We start from the raw sequence: 6,560 nt of genomic DNA on the forward strand, positions 1-6,560 counted from the left end.
CTAATTCATTTCTGACTTGATTTGTAATGGGATTGAGCTGGTATAAAGAGGCTATATGTAACTAAATTTAAAGTGAACCTGAACGGTCTTTTTTGGGACAAAGGCGGTTTGTGCCTGGATGGCGCTGTCGTCTCCCAGCCAATCAAAATGCAGGAAATGATCTGAGCTTATCTGGGATAAAATGCAGCTCATTTCCAAACAAAGCACATCATCTACTCTCCCTTTTCTCAGTTTCATGCAAAAGGCTCCTACTCCCAATTAGCTGCACATCCTCCTTCATTATGTCGCCCAGGGCAACTGCCCATATCAAAGACCAACACTGTTGTGAGACGACTTTATTTTAAAACTGGCAACATGTTTATGAAGTTAATTAAAACGACTGCAAGCCCTGTGAGACAGTTTTTCTACAGCAGTATAATTGGTTCAAAATCTGAAGGCACAACACCTAAATAATTCATTATTGACCCTTTGCGTGTGACGTCAGTCTCTGCGAAACTCCGCCCACTCCGCCATGACGGGCGTCAAAACAATCAATGCGCTGCTGAAAAGCCTGTCAAAAAACACACATATGGTAGCCTAGTATCGCTTTTATTAAGTTGATTTTGCACTAAAAATGGCCACCGGGTGCTGCGCGGTCGGTTGCACAAACAGACAAGGATACAAACCAAACATGTCATTTTATGTGGAAAGATGCGGCAGCGATGGATAGTAGCCGTCAATCATAATGACTGTCAGCCCTCAGTGTAACCGCGGCTTTGCAGCGAACACCTTTTACAAGGTAAGAAGATTGACGTTCATATACTTAATATAATTAGAAAGATATCGCAATACGGTACATCGAACCGTTGGTAACCATGGAAGCAGATCATGTAGCTTAGTATGTACGGAAATAACTGGTTAGCATCTCGTCTTTTATAGAGTTTCTCTCGTTTAAGGGGAAACACAGTTTATAAACCACTTGATATAAATCATGTGGTGTGAATTCAGGAAAAATTGATCAACACATCAGGAGGGAGGAAGTACGGGTCGGTTTCTAAGCTAGCTATTTCCAACTTTTATCAATCCCGCCTTCTATGAGCCCCAACCAGGTGTGTTACATTCACAAATTAGTTTGACTCAAACAAGAATAAATTGTACGGAAGAGGATTGGGACCACTGGAAAATAAATAAATAAAATAAAACAGTTCTGACTTTAATCTCAGAATTCTGAGATTAAAGTCAGAATTCTGAGATTAAAGTCAGATTTTTTTTTTCTATTTTCGAGTGGTCCTAATCCTCTTCCGCAAAATTGGCAAAAACAACTTTGGAAAAAAAAAATTTCAGGCGTTCTGTTCAATACTGCCGCCTTCACTTTTGACGTCCGCCATGGCGCCTAGAATTAGGCGCCATAACTAGATTTAGTTGCAAAGTGTCCAGTTAGTTTTTTTTTTTTTTTTTTCCAAACCTGGAGGTCAAGGTAACTCCAGAAATTCTGTTATGCTCCATAAACCACAAAGTAGCTTTTATTTAAACATTTGGTTGTGAGCAGAGGCTAGTAAAGTTACTGGATGAGATGAACTGTTTGCCCAGGCTGTGTGGCAGGAGCCCTTTTGTCCAGCTTAGCCACAACAGCCAGTAGTTTCTGCCAGGTTCATTAGTTGTCTTTCCATTTATGTTTATTGTGTTTGCATGTGTGTGTCTAGTTGTGCATATTAGGGTGTTTTTTTTAATTTTTTTTTTATTTTCTAACCTAACCGGTTTCTTGGCAATGTTTGCAATAACAGCAACAAATCATTTCTCATGTATAAAACATTTTATTTAAATGATGAATTAAATGAACTCACTGGAGTCCAGACAAGACATTTGACCAATAGAATACATAAAATATTCACATCAACATAAAAAGAACTGAATGTAATTATTTTTCTCAGAGTGGTGGAGCAAAACAACCTCCCTGTTTGTGTTTTCCTGCCCTGAATGCAATCTGTGGTCTTCAGACACAGCTTTGTTTAATACCCCATATTGTCACCTTCCTAAAAATAATGGTCTCTTTCATTTTTCACCAAAAGTGATTTTTTTTCTTGCCTAAATTATCTTTTCACAACAAGAAGGGGATTTCTTTTTTTTTTCTTTTTTTGTTGTTGCAAAAAATCACTTGTGGCAAAAAATGATTCAAGCCATTATTTTAGGGAGGTGATGAGATTTTAGTTTGCTTTGAAATTGCTGGACAAATGGACAAATGGTCAAGGATGTCTATTACTGTCCTTGTAATGCTGTTCTTGGGTATTACTCAATCAGATTTTTGGAATCATCTCAAATTATTTCAGTGTAAACAAGAATGGGAGTTTTAAGAAATATTCAACATTTTAAATGTTCAAGCCTTTTTGTTACTTCTTAGTTAATTTTGTTGTTACAGAGGACGATTAGGGTCGCTGATTTTTCTCAGAATTCTGATGATTTTTCTTAAATATCTCAGATTAAAGTCAGAATTCTGAGAAAAGAAAAATCACAATTCTTTTTTTTAATTTTCCCGAGTGGTCCTAATCCTCTATCATATTTTACGGAGCCTCCTAGGAGACATGGACGATTTCCTTCCTTCTTTTGTGTTACATTGCTATATGTTTTGTGTTCTCTCGCAGCTTTGCACTGATCCGTTCATGCGGCATAATTGAATACTGAAAATCTTATTTACGGTGGCCACTATACTTTGTGCTATAATATAAGGTTTTCATAAGGTTTTTCCATTTATGTTAATATCTCATATGTGAGATATCTGATGTTTTATATCCTTTGTCTTTAGGATAGAAATGTACCACAAACCTTGACAATAAACTGAAACTTTCCGTACGAAAGAAAGAGAGAAAAGTACATCCAAACTATTTGATTTTTGCATAAAAGAGTTAAAAATAAACCCTTTTTCACTGAGGCTCTTTAAATGTGTATGTATTTGAAATTTTAAATCAACATTTGTGACTGTGTACAAAATAGACCAAGGGTGTATTTGCTAATTTTATTGCGAGAAATGCAATGCAAAATGCAAAAAAAAAATAAAAAAATAAAATAAAATCCTGATTCCCCTTAGGGGGCTCCATAGTATTTTATTAACCCTTTTTGGTTTTGCAATATGTAATTTTTAAGGTGGGTGCTATTTTGAGAAGATATCATCTAAAGCATGAAACTCGTTTAAATAAAGAGTTTCAGAGAATAAATGTAAAAATATCCCAACAAAACAAAACAAAAGCACACATGCCAGACCTGGTAATTATCATTGCTGGCAGTGGGCGCGATTGAGACAGCAGCGCATCTGAGGTGAAGTGAAGGTAGATGCACTCCACCTTGATAAGAACAGCCCAGTGGGGATCTGACCACATGACCACCCTCTTTCTCATGCACTTCAAAAGGAAGTCGGCTTCATTAAAGCTCCGTGCCAGGAAACACGAGGAAGTACTACAAAGAGCTGAGGGTTTGTCTCTGCCTCTGTGGGGAAGCTCTTCTTACGAACACAGTGCAATTCAAAACAACAATTCATACGTTCTGCTGCATGCACTGAATATTAAAAGCATTTTGCAATAAATTTAAATGCAAAAATCAGAGGAAGCGTTAATTAGGAACCTGACGGTGTACGAGCTACTAATCAATCAAACAGCATGACGGCTCTTCCCTACTCACCGAACTTCAGTTGTGCGTTTAAAAAAAAACTGACAAAGAAAAGGGAGAGGTGAATGGAAAAAACTGAAGATTGCGTCTAACTTGTCTGTGCTTACAGAAAACGACTGTGTGTATGTAGATTTAATAAAAGACAACATGTGTTCCTTGAAGAGTTGCGCTCTGTGTGTCTGCGTGTGTGTACGCATGTTTGCTCATTTGTGCATGCCGCTGTGACCTCACGTCTGTGTGTGACAGTTTTCAGGTAGACGATGGTGTTTTATGACAAACGTGCTTCGAAAAATTATATTGTCTTCTCTGGCCTTTAATTGTTCAGCTGCGTATCAGTCTGTTCTTGTACTGTTTAATTATTATTAAAATAGCATAAATAGTACGCTCAGATGTGGCTCTAATTAAAATTCCTTAACAGCTGACAGGCTAAACGGAGCTGATTCTATGCCAAATAAAGATGCGCTGTAGATTTTAGCTTCAGAGAGTAAACACTGCCAACCAGCAAAAAAAAAGTGAGAACACAACACACACACACACACACACATACACACACACACACACAGAGTTACTTCTACTCTTTTACAACTTCACGACTGCAGGTGACACCGACATCGTCTGCTGCTTCACAACCACAGTGATCGACTTTCTTTTGCAAAGAATTTATAGTGTTAGAAAAGTAAAGTAATATAAAAAGTCAACTTAAGAAAAGCGCTAAACACACAGGAAGTGAATTACTGACTTCATTTGCATTTTACTCTTCAAACTTTCTTAGTTTGAATATCCAGATATATTTTTACTTTGAACCCAGACTTTCTCCTGAAATATTTTTGCTGTAATAAAAAATGTGTGGCTTTTCCTGGTCAGTCAGTTTGGATTGATTTGACTTAATCATGTACCTATGTGATTTATGCAGGTATGTTGTAACGTTGCTGATGCATTGAATGTTCTGTGTGCCATGAACACATCATCAAACACAAACACACAACGCTATACGCATACAGCTGGCAGTGCTTGCTAACCTACTGCAGTCCTGCTGCTTGGTCCCGTGTCGCTGTGTCACTGACCACGGCCCCTCCACCATGGAAAATACCAGAATTTCACACGTTGGCTGCATCCTGCACTAGCATTTTATTTAATTTTTCTATTCCTAAGTCTTTCAGCTCCACCCATCTCTTTCTCCTATCTTTGTTGCATGTTGGTGAATTTACCCCGGTCCTCTTTGTTCCTTTCTTTTTCAAATTGGGAGAGGATGCTCCTATCTCCCCTTAGTGTGCAAAGTATCACACTGACGCCTCCTGCAGCATTATGGGGTGAAAAAAATGAACCGATGAAAAAGAAACGCTGGCTGGTTAGTTTCTGGAAGAGTCCGGCAGCCTCTCAGACCTCCTGATGGCCTCTGGTGCAGCATTAGCTTTCTGACACACATAAGGTTTGTGTGAGTCCTCTTCATGGGTCAGTAGATTATCACACTGACCTAGCTTGTGATTTTAGGGGGACACTTGTTAGGTTTGCTCTTTTTTGATGTTCAAAGCTTAGATTATAGTTTTACAATCTAATCCTGCATCAAACTCTGTCCTGTCGGTGTCAGTGCTGCTTTGTCTACATGATATTGTTCATTAATATCCAAAATGACTGTTTTTAAGGAACTTCGTGAACTTATTTCTTATTCCCAGTGTCAGTGTTTCTGAGAAGTAGAACAGCATCCACAGAAAAAAAACAAAAAAAAAACTGCAGTGGAACCAAGACTCCAAGATTTACTATAGCTTCTTTAAATTACTTGAAAGAGCATTGATTGCAGTAATATTTCGGTTAATTATTAATTCCCTGTCTGGTCACATTAATTCTGAACGCTTGCTCAGTGCACTGCTGAGAGACTGGCAAAAACAAGAGTCCTGTTTTGTTTGTCAGAGACGATGAGGAGCCCGGATGGTGAATTATTCATCCGTTTCTTCTGCTCCCCACAAAGAACACGCTGTTTAACCCTGTCCACGTTTGGTTTAATCAAGACGCTTGGAAGCCGATTTAAGCATACAGTAACTGTGGAGAGCATAAATTGTTGATTATTGTTAGAAATCAAAAAGCAGCATTAGAGAGGTGAAAGTCGTGTCCTTGAAGTGGAGGGGAAGAGAAGCAGTTTTAGTGATGGATGCTGCGGTAATGTCTCCTACTGAGGAGTCGCTATTGTACTGCATCAGGCGAGGTTTCACAAGCTTTACAGCCGGCTGTGACTGTGACTGAAATGAATGCAGGAGGTTCTCCTCGCTGCCATTTCAGCTTTCGTAATGTTACTGGAACAATGGCTATTCTCTTTGGTAAAACTGCACAAAAGAAGCCAATTTAAAAACAAACAACAAAAAAAGTTTCATTCGAGACAGAAAACACTTTCTAGTAAATAAATTGGCTCACAAAACGGCTGGAAGATGGTGACGTTGTGTGTTTTGTGGGCTATGTATTTTGTCCAGGATTTATACAGTTACCAGGAAAAACCCCCTCCAGATTCTGCTGGAAATGTAGCCTGGAGACATTTTTAACGGACCTTTTCCTCTGTAGGATTGTGTTGTGTGGTACCTCTGCATGCACAAAAGAAAAGATAGCGCATGCCCTTCAAACAGGAAAAACGCTGCTGCTGGAAAAAAAAAAAAGTCTCCATCTGGTTGTAAAGGTTCTCTGAAAGTCATTGTGCAAGTAGATAACTCAGTTAAATGGAAAGCCCTGAGTTTATAGGTTGATTAATATCTGATGGTCCCTATAAATCTTTGTTTAACCTTCTTTGGTTTGGTTTCACCGGTACTTTGAGTACAGGCGCACCAATTCATTCAGCTCAGAACGACAGTGATACATGATGCTTCGCTCAGGGAAACTGATCAGCTTTAGTGGTCTGTAAATTTTTTCCATTTTTATATATATATATATATATATATATA

The sequence above is a fragment of the Poecilia latipinna genome, unplaced genomic scaffold (assembly GCF_001443285.1).
Source record: "Poecilia latipinna isolate Pla-1442-1.1 unplaced genomic scaffold, P_latipinna-1.0 Scaffold942, whole genome shotgun sequence".
Taxonomy (NCBI): domain Eukaryota; kingdom Metazoa; phylum Chordata; class Actinopteri; order Cyprinodontiformes; family Poeciliidae; genus Poecilia; species Poecilia latipinna.